General features: G+C 43.0%; 1 pseudogene across 1 annotated transcript; it reads right to left on the bottom strand.

Annotated features, from left to right (window-relative positions):
• Nucleotides 1–2,845: 2,845 nt before the first annotated feature.
• Nucleotides 2,846–16,637, bottom strand: LOC311108918 (tRNA (cytosine(72)-C(5))-methyltransferase NSUN6-like; annotated as a pseudogene). Its single transcript has 5 exons — nucleotides 16,278–16,637; nucleotides 4,153–4,306; nucleotides 3,792–3,928; nucleotides 3,099–3,225; nucleotides 2,846–3,067 (listed from the first exon to the last, which is right to left on the bottom strand). The product of its transcript is annotated as a tRNA (cytosine(72)-C(5))-methyltransferase NSUN6-like (transcript).
• Between the last annotated feature and the right edge of the window lie 1,205 nt (nucleotides 16,638–17,842).

The following is a 17,842-nucleotide window of genomic DNA, read 5'->3' as shown; positions in this document are numbered from 1 at the left end:
GGGCAAACGGAGTCTGGCTGCACATCTGACTGGCTGACTTACTGCAAATTGAGAAATGATGTGACTAAACTCAACAAAAAGAGCTGTATTATGAAGCCAAGATCATTGCTATAAAGAATGATGGAAAAACTACTTTGGAGTACTTTAAATGAAATTATGGGCAGAAATACAAATTCATCTCCATCTTTCAACGAATCAGATGGCTTATTGGTCACAAAACCATTTGATGTTGCCAATTATTTTAATGATTACTTCATTGGCAAAGTGGGCAAACTTACGTAGGAAATGCCTACAACGAACAGTGAGCCATCGTATTTATGCATTAAAAAAACTAATGATGAAAGAAAAGCATTGTAAATTTGAATTTTGTAAAGTTAGTGTGGGAGAGGCGGAACAATTATTGTTATCGATCAATAATGACAAACCTCCTGGCATTGACAACTTAGATGGAAAGCTACTGAGGATGGTAGCAGACTCTATAGCCACTCCTATCTGTCATTTCTTTAATCTGAGCCTAGAGGAAAATGTTTGTGCTCAGGCCTGGAGGGAAGCCAAAGTAATTCTGCTACCCAAGAATGGTAAAGCGGCCTTTACTGGTCCTAACAGCTGACCTATCAGCTTGCTGCCAGCTCTCAGCAAACTGTTGGAAAATACAATGCTATTTCTCTGTAAACAAATTAACCACCGACTTTCAGCATGGTTATAGAGAAGGGCACTCAAAATGTACTGCACTGAAACAAATGACTGATGATTGGTTGAAAGAAATTGATAATACGACGATTGTGGGAGCTGTACTGTTAGATTTCAGTGCAGCCTTTGATAGTATTGACCATAACCTGTTGTAGAAAAAATGTATGTCATGGCTTTTCAACTTCTGCCACATCGTGGATTCAGAGCTATCTACATGTATCTAATAGAACACAGAGGGGTTTCTTTAATGGAAGCTTCTCTAATGTTAAACATGTAAAGTGTGGTGTACCGCATGGCAGCTCTCTTGGCCCTCTACTCTTTTCTATTTTTACAAATGACCTGCCACTGGCATTAAACAGAGCCTGTGTATCCATCTATGCTGATGATTCAAGCCTATATGCATCAGCAACCACAGCTAGTGAAGTCACTGCAACCCTAAACAAAGAGTTGCAGTCAGTTTTAGAATGGGTGGCCAGTAATAAACTGGTCCTGAACATCTCTAAAACTAAGAGCATTGTATTTGGTACATATCATTCCCTAAGTTCTAGACCTCAGCTGAATCTGGTAATGAATGGTGTGGCTGTTGAGCAAGTTGAGGAGACTAAATTACTTGGTGTTACCTTAGATTGTAAACTGTCATGGTCAAAACATATAGCTTCAATGGTTGTAAAGATGGGGAGAGGTCTGTCTGTGATAAAGAGATGCTCTGCTTTTTTGACCCAACACTCTGCAAAGCAAGTCCTGCAGGCTCTAATTTGATCTTATCTTGATTATTGTAATGGCTAAGCTTACTATAAGGTCACTTCTATAAACAGGTCTAACAAATGGCTCTAACAATTATTGTCCAGTCATATGTTCAAGTGCTGAAAAGAAGGACCTAGTTAAGCTGCAGATGGTCCAGAACAGAGTGTGTTTTTTGATCTTCACTGTAAGCAGGCTAATATCAATACTATGCATGCCAGTCTCTCTTGGCTAAGAGTTGAGGAAAGACTTACTGCATCACTTCTTGCTTTTATAAGAAACATGAATGTGTTGGAAATTACAAATTGTTTGCATTGTCAACTTACACACAGCACTGACACACACACACACACACACTTACCCTACCAGATATGCCATCAAGGGTCATTTCACCGTCCCCAGGTCCAGAACAAATTCAAGGAAACACGCAGTATTATACAGAGCCATGATTGCATGGAACTCCCTTCCATCTCATATAGCACAAGTGAACCGCAAACCTAGTTTTAAAAAATGTAATAAAGCAACACCTCATGGCACAATGCCTATCCCCATGTGACCTACTTTTTATATGTACTGACATGTATGTGTAACTGATAGATGCACACACACTACATGTTAATGTTTGTAATGTCTTTTTCGTTATGTGTCGGACCCCAGTAAGACTAGCTGTCACCATTGGTGTCGGCTAATGGGGATCCTAATAAAATATTTACACACTCCAGGTGGCAGTATGCACCCTTTCAGTTTTTTTGCCAACTCATATTAGTAGTAGAAGAAGGAAATGTACTACTTCAAAATGGAGATGGCCTTAATGACACTGCCCGTGCTTTCACAGACGCCATAATGGGACAGATACAATGAAGCAATGTCTATCTAAGTCTCTGCTTTGGACACACCACATCCAAGACTAGTGTAAAAATAAAAGCTTCAAATCTGATGTTGAAGAGAGATAGATCTCGCAAGACATATTTTACTAATGTAAATCCACCTTAAAAGGCAGTAAATTGTTAATACCTCTTGTGACCTCTTTCAGCACACTACTTCCTGATCCCCACTCCCAGAGCCAGCAAATCCAATGTCACCATGGCAGCTGTGTCGTCACTGTTGTTATGGCGACGGCAGAACTGCATTCACTGATACTCACTCACTCTATATTTTCTCCCTTACTCGCCCTAAAAAATTGTTTTATCTTGCTCAGTCCAATCCCACCCTTCTCTCCTCCCCTCTCTGTTTATACAACTCATCCCTATATGGCCCAGTGTTTTAGTAGGCAGCCAGGCAGGCACTAAGAGGTGGATAAACAGCACAGGGAGAGGCGTAAACACAATTCTTCCTCTCTGCAGGCTCCATGTGAAGGCAGGGAGAACAGTTTTGTTCTAATCAGGAAAGGGAGAGTACTACTAGTCTAGTCCTGTCAGCTCTTCAGGAAATTGGCGATGAAGAAGCCAATAGTGTCCTTGTTGGCTTGGTGAGCGAGGGGGGTTGGGGTAGAGGACTCTGGTTGCTGTGTGGGGCCGTCCTGCCCCCTAGCCTCGGCTACGCTCCAGCCCAACTCTGGAGTGAACCTCTGGAGGAGAAGCAGCTGCTCAGGTGACAGGCCAGGTCCCAGCATGACCTCTACTCCGATGTGGGGCTCCTGACAGAGACAGTCAGTGTGTATGTGTTACCCGAGGCCGCAGTTTGAGGCAGGGGAAGGTGTTGAGGGGCCCAGGCCACCTCCTCCTCGTTCTCTGCCAGAGTCACAGTGCAGCTGCTGTACACCAGGACCCCACCGCATTTCAGGAGCCGTACCGCCTGCCAATTATATACACAAACACAGACACACACACAGACAGACACACACACACACAACAGACACACACACACACGCACACCAAGGTCACACTCACAGTAAACAATCCTTAACAGGCCCTAATCTCTCAATAGATAGAAATCGCATTGTCCGAACGCTAGCACTGTACGCACATATTCACCTTACTGCAGTCTCTCCAGAGCCTAGATATTAAATGGCCTTCAGGAAACTCCAGTGGACACTGACGGAGCGCTTTGTGCCGCTGGGATAAGTGATGTGCTCACTATTGGACCCTAACCTCCCCAAAGTAATCCATCTGCCGGCTGTACTTAAGCTTTCCATCAGAGTAACGGAGCCCAGAGCTCTACAACAATCTGTCTTAGCCACACTGTCCTCTACTGGTCAGCACTGGTCATGGCCAATGTTATGTGAGGTAAGTGTATGCGTGCGTGCATGCATGCTAGTCACAGCCACTGTGTGCTTGTGTGTGTATTCGAGCAGGCATGTGTTCGAGCGTGCGTGCATGCATCTGTGTGTGTGTGTTTGTGCGTGTGTGTTTGAGACAAACTGTGGGGAAGAGCTTGCGCTGGTAGAAGCAGATCTCCTTCAGGCTCCAGGTACAGGCCATGCTGGGTCTCTGTCCCAGACTGCTACAAGGAGCGTCCAGCAGCACCCGGACAAAACACTCTGGAGGGAAGGGTGGACCTGAAGACAGGATGAAATAAAAGTATGAACGTCTCTGAATTAGTACTCATGCTAGGCAAGTACAGAGCTTAGAATAACATTGAGAGCGTCAAAGTGATGTCCATGTCAGTGTTCCAAATGGCACCCTATTACCTACATAGTGCACTACTTTTGAAAGGCTCTGGTCAAAAGTAGTGCACTACATAAGGAATTGGGTGCAATTTGGGATGCATGCTATTACTCACATTCCGTATTTTCAGTGTCCTGGGCCTGGTAAGTGCACACAGCCTTGGTGCTGTTGAAGCAGTGGGCTTTGATGCAGTCCAGATGCAGCGCCTTGGTGTTCTGATGGATGTGCTCCACCTTGCCTCTGATCTTATCCAGGGCCACTACCTCTCCCTGCGAGGGACAAACCAAGTGAGCAGCAAAGGTAAAAACAGCAAACCAGGTAGCAGTTGGGAAGAGAGCCCAACATAGCACAACAGCTCCACCTTGTGGACAAGTGGATGCAATGTACAAATGGAGAAGACAATGCCTTCAGAAAGTATTCACATCCCTTGACCTTCTCCTCATTTTGTTGTGTTACAGCCTGAATTTAAAATTGACATTTCATGTCACTGGCCTACACACAATACCCCATAATGTCAAACTGGAATTATGTTTTTAGACATTTTTACAAATTAATAAAATATGAGAAGTTGAAATGTCTCGAGTCAATAAGTATTCAACCCCTTTGTTATGGCAAGCCTAAATAAGTTCAGAAGTAAAAATGTGCTTAACAAGTCACATAATAAGTTGCATGGACTCTGTGTGCAATAATAGTGTTTAACATGATTTTTGAATAACTACCTCATCTCTGTACCCCACACATACAATTATCTGTTCGGTCCCGCAGTTGAGCAGTGAATTAAAAACCAGAAAGACCAGGGAGGTTTTCCAATGCCTCGCAAAGAAGGGCACCTATTGGTAGATGGGGGGGGGGGGGGGGGGGGGGGGGGAGAGAGCAGACATTGAATATCTCTTTGAGCATGGGTGAAGTTATTAATTACACTTTGGATAGTGTATCAATACACCCAGTCACTACAAAGATACAGGCGTACTTCCTAACTCAGTTGCCGGAGAGGAAGGAAACCACTCAGGGATTTCACTATGAGGCCAATGGTGACTTTAAAACAGTTACAGAGTTGAATTGCTGTGATAGGAGAAAACTGAAGATGGATCCACAACATTGTAGTTACTCCACAATACTAACCTAAATTACAAAGTGAAAAGAAGGAAACCTGGAAAGAATAATCATATTCAAAAAACATGCATCCTGTTTGCAATAAGGCTCTAAAGTAAAACTGCAAAAAATGTGGCAAAGAAATTAACTTTATGTCCTGAATACAAAGCCTTATGTGACTAACTGTAAGTCGCTCTGGATAAGAGCGTCTACTAAATGACTAAAATGTACATGTAAATGTGGCAAATCCAAAACATCACTCAGTACCACTCTTCATATTTTCAAGCATGATGTTAGCTGCATCATGTTATGGGTATACTTGTCATCGGCAAGGACTAGTCAGTTTTGTAGGATAAAAATAAATGGAATAGAGCTAGGCATGTTGAATTCAGGCTGTAACACAACAAATGTGGAATAAGAAAAGGGTATGAATACTTTATGAAAGCACTGTACATTTCTATTTGTGCGTCCTGGAGTGCATACTCTTTCACTACTTTGCACAAATCTGAAAGCATTTGGATTGGTGTAGGCATGGGCTAGAGGGAGTTTCCATAAACCAGTCATTTCCTTTCAAATCTATGAAGGGAAGTGAATAAGTGTACAGTCGAGGTCAAAGGTTTTGAGAATGACACAAGTATTGGTCTTCACAAAGTTCGCTGCTTCAGTGTTATGATATATTTTTGTCAGATGTTACTATGGTATACTGAAGTATAATTACAAGCATTCCATAAGTGTCAAATACTTTTATTGACAATACATTAAGATTATGCAAAGAGTCAATATTTGCAGTGTTGACCCTTCTTTTTCAAGACCTCTGCAATCTGCCCTGGCATGCTGTCAATTAACTTCTGGGCCACATCCTGACTAATGGCAGCCCATTCTTGCATAATCAATGCTTGAAGTTCTCAATGGGATTAAGGTCTGGGGAGTTTCCTGGCCATGGACCCAAAATGTCGATGTTTTGTTCCCGGAGCCACTTAGTTATCACTTTTGCCTTATGGCAAGGTGCTCCATCATGCTGGAAAAGGCATTGGTCATCACCAAACTGTTCTTGGATGGTTGGGAGAAGTTGCTCTCGGAGGATGTGTTGGTACCATTCTTTATTCCCTGGATGTGTTCTTAGGCAACATTGTGAGTGAGCCCACTCCCTTGGCTGAGAAGCAACCCCACACATGAATGGTCTCAGGATGCTTTACTGTTGGCATGACACAGGACTGATGGTAGCGCTCACCTTGTCTTCTCCGGACAAGGTGTTTTCCGGATGCCCCAAACAATCGGAAAGGGGATTCATCAGAGAAAATGACTTTAGCCTAGTCCTCAGCAGTCCAATCCCTGTACCTTTTGCAGAATATCAGTCTGTCCCTGATGTTTTTCCTGGAGAGAAGTGGCTTCTTTGTTGCCCTTCTTGACACCAGGCCATCCTCCAAAAGTCTTCGCCTCACTGTGCGTGCAGATGCACTCACACCTGCCTGCTGCCATTCCTGAGCAAGCTCTGCACTGGTGGTGCCGCGATCCCGCAGTTTAGGAGACAGTCCTGGCACTTGCTGGACTTTCTTGGGTGCCCTGATGCCTTCTTCACAACAATTGAACCCCTCTGCTTGAAGTTCTTGATGATACGATAAATGGTTAATTTAGGTGCAATCTTACTAGCAGCAATATCCTTGCCTGTGAAGCCCTTTTTGTGCAAAACAATGATGACGGCACGTGTTTCCTTGCAGGTAACCATGGTTAACAGAGGAAGAACAATGATTTCAAGCACCACCCTCCTTTTAAAGCGTCCAGTCTGTTATTCTAACTCAATCAGCATGACAGAGTGATCTCCAGCCTTGTCCTCGTCAACACTCTCACCTGTGTTAATGAGAGAATCACTGACGTGATGGCAGCTGGTCCTTTTGTGGCAGGGCTGAAATGCAGTGGATATGTTTTTTGGGATTAAGTTTATTTTCATGGCAAAGAGGGACTTTGCAATGAATTGCAATTCATTTGATCACTCTTCATGACATTATGGAGTATATGCATATTGCCATCATCAAAACTGAGGCAGCAGACTTTGTGAAAATTAGTATTTGTGTCATTCTCAAAACCTTTGACCACGACTGTAGACACTGGGAGGAAGGAGAGATAATTGGGACATAGCCAGTGTCTTCAAGGCCCAGCAGAGCCCCCCCTACAGTCTCGCACCTGTCCCCCCATCAGGGCAGCAATGTCAACACCCCTAGATGGGCAGAGGAGGTGACATTGTGCCTGCTTTATTCAATGAGGCCTCTGCTTGATCATTATTTCATCATTCAAACCATACTACAGAGAACAATATGTATAACACTGCAATACCAGTCTATCCAGGGTCCATATTCATAATGCGTCTCAGAGTAGAAGTGCTGATCTAGGATCAGGTTCCCCAAGTCCATTTAATCTTATTCATTATTATCTAAAAGGTAAAGCTGATCCTAGATCAGCACTCCTACTCTGAGACACTTTATGAATACGGGCCCAGACCTAAGTGTCTCTACCTACTTCGTCTGAGCAGAAGATATTGGAGTTGGTCCATATCAGCGACTCCATTTCCCACAAACACTTTCTTTCCCTGGAAGTCCTTGTTCCCCCTTGTGCGCTTCACCTCCAGGTCCGAGAAGAAAGACACCGTCTTCATGACTGAGACAGCCTGTCTTCATGACTGAGACAGCCAGAGAAAGAACAGGTAACATATTTATGAGTTACTACTCTTCTAGAAGAGATTGTGAACGCAACGAGTATCACAACATTGATATGTACAGTATTTTCCCCTAAAATGAAATGACCATAGAAGAACTCTGGATTCCATTGATTATCAGGACCTCATTACACAATGGTTTATGTGCGATAATTCTGTTAATGGAAGAAGTTTTTAAAAGCTCTGAGTATCTTAATACATTATGCAGCTGTTACATTTATCAGAACTGTATTTTTTTTGGGGGGGGACTAAAGAAGTCTGAAGAAAAAGTGTACTGTCCTTTGTTTCTAGTTGAAGTGCATGAGGTTCTCTTATACTTAGTGCAAAGACGTGCGCCCCCCTCAGAATATTACTGCCACACTGAGCTCCTACTATGACCTCAGATCTGAGCTGGACCACGGGCCTGGGGGTCAAAGGTCAAGGGTCAGTCAAACACATTCAGAGTTGCCGCTTATATGCTATGGTTACACCTCAAATGGTAACCTATTCCCTATATGCTGTATAGTGCACCATAGAGCTCTGGTCAAAAGTAGTGCATTAAATAGAGAATGGGGTGCCATTTGGGATGCAAATGATCTCTCTCTCTTTCACACACAAGCATGCAAAAGAGAGGCGATGAACAGCGCTGAAGATCAGAGGTACCACTTACAGTGCCCTCCACTATTATTGGCACCCCTGTTTAAGATGTGGTCGAGGACTTCCAAAAATTCTATTTTTTTTTTAAACAACATAGAACCCAAATGCAAAAAAAGAGAAAAATCCAACCTTTTATTTAAGTACATTACTTTGGTGGTAAAAAAAAAATTCACACATTTAGAAAAAAAAAAACTTGAAATCATGTGTCCCACAATTATTGGCACCCCTAACAATTCCGCTGAACATTTTAATTGATTTTTTTTAAAATATATTTTTCTGTAGTTGCTAAAGTTGGTCAGGGTATCTAGGAACTTTTAATTAGTAATTCATGACTTCCTGTTTCCCTGGGGTATAAATATGACGTGACACAGAGGCCTAATTCTCTTACCCATTTGTCAACATGGCAAAGACAAGAGAACACACCATTCAAGTAAGGCAGATTTGTGTCGACCTTCATAAGTCAGGCAATGGCTACAAGAAAATAGCCACTCGCCTTAACTTGCCCGTATCTACAGTCAGAGGAATCATTAAGAAGTTTAAAACAACTGGAACAGTGACAAACAAGGCTGGAAGAGGTCCCAAGTTTATCTTGCCACAACGCACAGTGAGGAGGATGGTAAGAGAAGTAAAAAAAAGTCCTAAGCTCACTGTCACAGAATTGCATCAAAGAGTGGCATCTTGGGGTCACAAAGTCTCCAGAACAACCATCAGACGCTCTCTACATGCCAACAAGCTGTTTGGGAGGCATGCAAGGAAAAAGCCTTTTCTCACTAACACTCACAAACGTAAACGTCTGGAGTTTGCTAAGCGGCACTGGGACTTCAACTGGGATCGTGTGCTTTGGTCAGATGAGACTAAGATTGAGCTTTTTGGCAACAAACACTCTAAGTGGGTCTGGCGTAAAACAAAAGATGAGTATGCCGAAAAGCACCTCATGCCCACCGTGAAGTATGGTGGAAGATCTGTGATGCTGTGGGCCTGTTTCTCTTCCAAAGGCCCTGGGAACCTTGTTAGGGTGCATGGCATTATGAACGCTTTGAACTACCAGGACATTTTAAATAAAAACCTGATGGCCTCTGCCAGAAAGCTGAAGATGGGTCGTCATTGGGTCTTTCAGCAGGATAATGATCCAAAACATGTGGCAAAATCTACACAAAAATGGTTCAGCAGTCACAAACTCAAGGTCCTCCCATGGCCATCTCAGTCCCCAGACCTCAACCCAATCGAAAACCTGTGGGGCGAGCTAAAGAGGAGAGTGCATAAGAGAGGACCCAGGACACTGGATGATCTAGAAAGATTATGCAAAGAAGAATGGTCAAAGATCCCTCTCTCTGTGTTCTCCAATCTTGTGAAATGTTATAGGAGGAGATTAAGTGCTGTCTTGTTGGCAAAAGGGGGTTGTACAAAGTATTAACATCAGGGGTGCCAATAATTGTGGGACACATGATGTCAAGTTTATTTTTTCTAAATGTGTGATTATTTTTTTTTACACCAAAGTAATGTACTTAAATAAAAGGTTGGATTTTTCTCTTTTTTTGCATTTGGGTTCTATGTTGTTTAAAAAAAAAGGAGTATTTTTGGAAGTCCTCGACCACATCTTAAACAGGGGTGCCAATAATTGTGGAGGGCACTGTATATGATCCCATCACACACACATGCATACCAACAGTAGCAGTTAACGGTATAGTTCGGGATTTTGACCAGAGTCTGATGAACTTGTGGATACCATTTTTATGTCTCTGCGTGCAGTTTGAAGGAAGTTGCTATCTAGTCTTTGCGCAATTGCTAACTAGTGTAGACTTCCAGTCATTGCGCTAACGCTAGTTAGCATTGGCACACAAAACTACCTCTAACTTCCTTCATACTTCCTTCATACTGGACACAGATACATAAAATGTGTATCCACAAGTTAATCTGACTCTGGGGAAGTAGATAAAGGGCCTCATTGCCAAAATCCCAAACTATCCCTTTAAGGGCTAATTCTAGGAAAGATTGAGAGCAGAAGAGAGATTTGCCTACAATTAAATGTTTTTTATTTTATAACATAAGCTACAGTTATCGTGGCATTCTTAGCAATTGTTGGTTTATGAGGGCTTTCTTTGTGTCTTTTTGTTCTGTTGTTGATTTGGTTACATAGAAGAATGCCAAACCCAATGTGCATGGTGTTTTTGCATAGTGAGATTTAAGTTAGGAAACTGTTATTTCTGTGGTAATTTTATGAAATCATGTGTGGTTTTGGCAATTCTGGCCAGTGGAGGGAGTGATTTTGGAGAGGGTTTGGGATTATTCAAAGCCCTGGACCAGAGCTAGGATTTTTCCATCTGTAAAGAGTGTTTTTCCCCTTTCCCTCTGTGGAGTGGACTCATATTTGGCTGACAGTTTGAAGAGAGAAAGAAGCACCACATCTGGAATGTGTGGGTGGGGAAGAATGGTAACTGAAACTTCTTCAGTCTCAGAGCCAAACTTCTGCTGCTGCAAGAACAGAGGCAGCAGGGTTAGAAGAAGGTGTCAACACCATACATCATTGGTGAACCCACACAAAGCATACAGTGTTGTTGACTCGACTACCATAATGTCATACACACAGTCAGACATGAATGCTCTCAAAGACATACTCACCCAGAAAAATATATTTGAGCAATGAAAAAAGTATGGCCTATCTATCCGTCTCCAAAACAACAACCATTGAACTAACGCATGTTTTAGTGAATAAATCCCACTATCACAAATCACCACCACAGAAAGCAGACTGCCCTCATGAAAAAGTACTACTGAATTACTACACAAAACCTATTTGTGCAGTAGTGACTATGTAGAGACTTGTAGGGATTGTGTAGTGAATGTGTAGTTTATGCACTACTCAGGATACACAAGTACAGTTTTGTAGTGTTCAGTAGGAAAACAGTAGTGTTTCCAGTAGTAATCAGGTAGAGATTTTTACTACTTATTGTTGGTAGTAAATAAGTAGTCACAACACTACAGCCAGACTACACTGGCTTTTCGCCACTGCAGAAGAAGACAAAACAGGAAGTAGTTGGTTGATGTTAGCTAGCTACTGTTGACAATCCCAAATGCAATAATTTTCCGTCCTTCTGCATCCTGTCTTTCATAGCCCTTATACTGGCACTATCTTTGCTTAGAAACCACACTTTGAATTGCTTTGAATTCTACTTTGGGCAGAAATTAGCATTTGAATCAGGAAAGTTTCCTCTCATGACCTCTACAAGCCAGAATGTTGAATAAAATGATATTTTAACATACTTTACCGGTCGTCTGTGTGGTTGGTCCTTTTGGCGGTAGAAATGTGAGACAACATATCCACAGGAAAGTATAATTACATCAACTTTTCAAAGCGCTGGTAGTGCGTTCAGATTTCTAGAAAAAAATACATGCACAAGACGCATGCACACTTGCCGAGCTCGTGCACAAGCCTACCAGACGAGCTAAACCACTTCTATGCTCGCTTTGAGGCAAGCAACACTGAAGCATGCATGAGAGCACCAGCTGTTCCGGATGACTATGTGATCACGCTCTCCGTAGCCGATGTGAGTAAGACTTTTAAGCAGGTCAACATTCACAAGGCCGCAGGGCCAGACGGATTACCAGGACGTGTACTCCGAGCATGTGCTGACCAACTGGCAAGTGTCTTCACTGACATTTTCAACATGTCCCTGACTGAGTCTGTAATACCAACATGTTTCAAGCAGACCACCATAGTCCCCGTGCCCAAGGACTCTAAGATAACCTGCCTAAATGACTACCGACCCGTAGCACTGACGTCTGTAGCCATGAAGTGCTTTGAAAGGCTGGTCATGGCTCACATCAACAGCATTATCCCAGAAACCCTAGACCCACTCCAATTTGCATACCGCCCCAACAGATCCACAGATGATGCAATCTCTATTGCACTCCACCCTGCCCTTTCCCACCTGGACAAGAGGAACACCTACGTGAGAATGCTATTCATTGACTACAGCTCAGCATTCAACACCATAGTGCCCTCTAAGCTCACTGATCCTCAACACGGGGGCCCCTCAGGGGTGCGTGCTCAGTCCCCTCCTGTACTCTCTGTTCACCCATGACTGCATGGCCAGGCACGACTCCAACACCATCATTAAGTTTGCCGACGACACAACAGTGGTAGGCCTGATCACCGACAACGATGAGACAGCCTATAGGGAGGAGGTCAGAGACCTGGCCGTGTGGTGCCAGGACAACAACCTCTCCCTCAACGTGACCAAGACAAAGGAGATGATTGTGGACTACAGGAAAAAAAAGAGGAGTGAGCACGCCCCCATTCTCATCGACAGGGCTGTAGTGGAACAGGTTGAGAGCTTCAAGTTCCTTGGTGTCCACATCACCAACGAACTATAATGGTCCAAACACACCAAGACAGTCGTGAAGAGGGCACGACAAAGCCTATTCCCCCTCAGGAGACTGAAAAGATTTGGCATGGGTCCTCAGATCCTCAAAAAATTATACAGCTGCACCATCGAGAGCATCCTGACTGGTTGCATCACCGCCTGGTATGGCAACTGCTTGGCCTCCGACCGCAAGGCACTACAGAGGGTAGTGCGTACGGCCCAGTACATCACTGGGGCCAAGCTTCCTGCCATCCAGGACCTCTATACCAGGCGGTGTCAGAGGAAGGCCCTCAAAATTGTCAAAGACTCCAGCCACCCTAGTCATAGACTGTTCTCTCTGCTACCGCACGGCAAGCGGTACCGGAGTGCCAAGTCTAGGTCCAAAAGACTTCTCAACAGCTTTTACCCCCAAGCCATAAGACTCCTGAACAGCTAATCATGGCTACCCGGACTATTTGCACTGCCCCCCCACCCCATCCTTTTTACGCTGCTGCTACTCTGTTAATTATTTATGCATAGTCACTTTAACTCTACCCACATGTACATATTACCTCAACTACCTCAACTAGCCGGTGCCCCCGCACATTGACTCTGCAACGGTACCCCCCTGTATATATAGCCTCCCTACTGTTATTTTATTTTACTTCTGCTCTTTTTTTTCTCAACACTTTTTTTGTTGTTGTTTTATTTTTACTTTTTTTGTTAAAAATAAATGCACTGTTGGTTAAGGGCTGTAAGTAAGCATTTCACTGTAATGTCTGCACCTGTTGTATTCGGCGCATGTGACCAATAAAATTTGATTTGATTTGATCTTAAATGGTTCTGCACATGCGTCAGGTGATAGAAATCTGAACGCACTACCAGCGCTTTGAAAAGTTGATGTAATTATACTTTCCTGTAGTCGCACTAGAACTAGAATACTTGCAAGTATTCTGGTGGATTTCACATGCTTCATGCGCTGGTGGCGTGAGAATTAACCCACTGGCTGGGTCAAATATCCATAGCCCAACCTTAATAGCCCAGCACAAACAACCCAACTATTGACCCAATGCCTGGAACCCAGCATCTCAAAGCCATATATGCAAGAATCCTTGACCTGTCTGGTGCACACATATTTCTCTGTCCTCAGTTTGATTGAAGGCCTCAATCTGTATTTTTGCCTTTAAACTTGTTTAAAGCAATGAAAGATCTAATTGTTACAAAGAATGAATGTATGGGCTACATTTATGAGAATAATACATGCATTTACTTACCTTAATCTTGAAGACGATACACAAATTCATCACACAAAACAAAGTGTTATGAGTGAGTGCACTACAAACATATTTCTAGGTTGTTGTTGCATCCTCCTCCCAATACAGCCTCTCCCAACACCACGGGTAGGGGAAGGGTATCCATCTGCAAAAGTAACGTTTTGCTTTAATGTAAAATCATATAGCTGCCTCAGCTGTTGTGCTAGCTAACATGCTACTGAACCGTGACGCTAGCATATTGATATGCATGTTGGTATTAAGCGACAGCAACATATTCACCTAAACAATATATGTGTTTAGGCAAATCACCTATCACATGAATTGTGCAAAAATATGATCGCTAACATTAGCTACCTAAGCGCTAGCCAGTCAGTCAGTGGCGCTGACAGATTGAAACTGGTATCAACAAAATGTGTTTCACTCTATCCCATAAAACATGACATTGCTAACTAGGAATCATTTAGCTTATAAAATGTTAAAGTTTATTAGGAAGTTTAACAAATAAGTTAGACACTCACCACACAACTTTGGTAGGTAGTGTAGCTAGTTAGATAGCTTGGTTTCTAATCCCATTGATTGCTCATCAACGGTTACTGGTCTTGGAACTCATGTGTTCACCAGAAACGGCTTCTGGTAAACTGTTTGCAACTAGTGCAATAAATGTTACTGCCACAGGTTTGCCACAGATTCAAATAGATTCTTGAGAGAATTGTCTGCCAGAAAAAAAAACTCTGGCAAACTGTTTTCCACTGGTGGCAATAAATATTATTGTTGCCAAAGGTTTGCCGCAGATTCACCACTAGTGGCAAACTTTTGCAAACTTCTGGCAACATTTTGTGGCACACTATTTAGTTAGCAGCCCAAAAAATATTTTTGTAAGTGCTGGATATATTGTCTCACATTCCTACTGCCAAAAGGATCAGCTGCACGGACAACCGGTAAAGTACGTTAAAATATCATTTTATTTATTAATTAAGATCCTACACCTGTACTCTCCTCCCAACTGCTCCTACGTACCTTTGGAGATTATTCTCTTGAAGCGAAGGCATCCTCTGATAATTTCTGCCTCCTTCCATGCCATGCCAAAGAGCAGGACACCTAGGGACCAGATGGTTACTTTGCACCCCTTGTACTTCCCATCAGGAACCCACTCAAGGGTGAATAACTCTGTGGTGCCTGAGAGAGAGAGAGAGAGAGAGAGAGAGAGAGAGAGAGAGAGAGAGAGAGAGAGAGAGAGAGAGAGAGAGAGAGAGAGAGAGAGAGAGAGAGAGAGAGAGAGAGAGAGAGAGAGAGAGAGAGAGAGAGAGAGAGAGAGACAAACAGACCCCACAGAGACCCAGGACAATAACACAATTAGACCCAACCAAATCATGAGAAAACAAAAAGAATGACTTGACACATTGGAAAGAATTATCAAAAAAACTGAGCAAAATAGAATGCTATTTGGCCCTAAACAGAGAGTACACAGTGGCAGAATACCTGACCACTGTGACTGACCCAAATTTAAGGAAAGCTTTGACTATGTACAGACTCAGTGAGCATAGCCTTGCTATTGAGAAAGGCCGCCGTAGGCAGACCTGGCTCTCAAGAGAAGACAGGCTATGTGCACACTGCCCACAAAATTAGGTGGAAACTGAGCTGCACTTCCTAACCTCCTGCCAAATGTATGACCATATTAGAGACACATATTTCCCTCACATTACACAGATCCACAAAGAATTCGAAAACAAACCCAATTTTGATAAACTCCCATATCTACTCTGTGAAATACCACAGTGTGCCATCACAGTAGCAAGATTTGTGACCTGTTGCCACAAGAAAAGGGCAACCAGTGAAGAACAAACACCATTGTAAATACAAGCCATATTTATATTTATGTATTTTCACATTTGTACTTTTACTATTTTCACATTGTTACAACGCTGTATATATACATAATATGACATTTGAAATGTCTTTATTCTTTTGGAACTTCTGAGTGTAATGTTTACTGTTAATTGTTATTGTTTATTTCACTTTTGTTTACTATCTACTTCACTTGCTTTGGCAATGTTAACATACGTTTCTCATACCAATAAAGCCCTTAAATTGAAATCGAATTGAATTGAGAGAGAGACAGACAGACAGACAGAAAAACATAGATGTGTTGAACATAGTCAGTTACGGTCCTTTGCCCGTAACTCACCACACCAATGCTATTCAGTCTGTGTCTCCTCTCACCAGCAAAGTCCCTGAAGGGTTTCTCCCTCAGCAGATCCCCGCAGCCAAAGTCGATGAGCTTGACATTCAGAGTGTCCGTCTGCACCAGCAGGTTCTCCACTTTGATATTGCGGTGGAGGAAGTTGTAGCTGTGTCGCACCACCTTGAGCATGATGACCCTCGCCATGGCCTCGTTAAGCTTCCCGCCCATCGTCTCGCAGTAGTCATAAAGGTCCATGCAGGAGGTTGGATGCTCCAAGACCAGGATTAACTTCTTGGGCTGCTCGAACCAATCCACTAGCTCCAGGACATGCTCACAGACCAGGGGCCGGGACACAAAGTGCATCAAGGCCGCCTCCAGGGGCAGCCTGCATTATGTTCCAGGCTAAGGGGGAGATTGATTAACACAGTTAGTTTCATGCCTTTGTAGCTCACAGTGGGCTTTTATATTGGTCTGACTGTACTTACGATTGTTATGTAGGCAAGCACTCCGATGTATATCCATCTGACTGTTTTTTTTTATATTACGTATTTTATACAGGATTAGTTCATGTTTGAAATATTGAGAGCTGCATAGGATTTGGAGGATTAGGAAATACAATGTATTTATTTCTGTCACTGGTGGGTGCCAGAAGGTATGCGTGCCAAGATAGCTGGGGGGCCACTGGTGCTAATCTTAGAAGGAGTACGTGATGGAATATCCTGACTAGGGTGAAACACGATACCATATAGGGTGATCCTATTGTGGTGAGGAGTGACACTCAATAATGGTTGGCAACTGTGGATAGAATTAGCTTGCAAACAAGTATATAAGCTTAAAAGATCCATGTGCCGTTTGCTATGTGAACCCGGTACCGCAATATTAAATACTTTGAATCAACTCTCCATGTACAGTTGAAGTCGGAAGTTTACATACACCTTAGCCAAATACATTTAAACTCTGTTTTTCACAATTCCTGACATTTAATCCTAGTAAAAATTCCCTGTATTAGGTCAGTTAGGATCACCACTTTATTTTAAGAATGTGAAATGTCAGAATAATAGTAGAGAGAATTATTTATTTCAGATTTCGGGTAGCCTTCCACAAGCTTCCCACAATAAGTTGGGTGAATTTTGGCCCATTCCTCCTGACAGAGCTGGTGTAACTGAGTCAGGTTTGTAGGCCTCCTTGCTTGCACACGCTTTTTCAGTTCTGCCCACACATTTTCTATAGGATTGAGGTCAGGGCTTTGTAATGGCCACTCCAATACCTTGACTTTGTTGTCCTTAAGCCATTTTGCCACAACTTTGGAAGTATGCTTGGGGTCATTGTCCATTTGGAAGACCCATTTGCGACCAAGCTTTAACTTCCTGCCTGATGTCTTGAGATGTTGCTTCAATATATCCACATAATTTCCCTTCCTCATAATGCCATCTATTTTGTGAAGTGCACCAGTCCCTCCTGCAGCAAAGCACCCCCACAGCATGATGCTGACACCCCGTGCTTCACAGTTGGGATGGTGTTCTTCGGCTTGCAAGCACCCCATTTTTCCTCCAAACATTTCTATTTTT

Source organism: Coregonus lavaretus, assembly GCF_964263955.1.
Source record: "Coregonus lavaretus genome assembly, chromosome: 34".
NCBI classification, from domain to species: Eukaryota; Metazoa; Chordata; class Actinopteri; order Salmoniformes; family Salmonidae; genus Coregonus; species Coregonus lavaretus.
The sequence above is the reverse complement of the archived record's forward strand: the minus strand, read 5'-3'. Positions and strand labels throughout refer to the sequence as shown.